The 326-nt window shown below is 47.2% G+C and overlaps 1 long non-coding RNA gene across 1 annotated transcript in view; it reads left to right on the top strand.

Moving 5' to 3' along the window:
• LOC116693501 (uncharacterized) overlaps positions 1 to 326 on the top strand; it is a 6103-nt gene that overhangs the window by 42 nt on the left and 5735 nt on the right. The window lies entirely within an intron of this gene.

Here is a 326-nt window from a genome sequence, read left to right on the forward strand (position 1 = left end):
GGGGGTCAGTCAGCATGTCCACAGAGCCTGGACACAGTCAATGAAATAATTTAGGCTGGACACTGATTTCCAATAAAGAGGTCTAATTAGCTGGTTCTCTTGTCTCCTACTATGCCGGCTTTCATTGTAAGTGAAGGCTGCTGTTGTGTGTCAGGTCGGTTGATGCTCCAGCTGTTCAAAGCCACTCACCATCGGCATGTGTGTGTTATTCTGTTACAGTTGAACGGATTAATGGTTTGTCTGCATGACTCAGCCGCTGATCAAACGACTTCTGCTGTGTGTGTGTGTGTGTGTGTGTGTGTGTGTGTGTGTGTGTGTGTGTGTGT

This window comes from Etheostoma spectabile, chromosome 8, assembly GCF_008692095.1.
Source record: "Etheostoma spectabile isolate EspeVRDwgs_2016 chromosome 8, UIUC_Espe_1.0, whole genome shotgun sequence".
Taxonomy (NCBI): domain Eukaryota; kingdom Metazoa; phylum Chordata; class Actinopteri; order Perciformes; family Percidae; genus Etheostoma; species Etheostoma spectabile.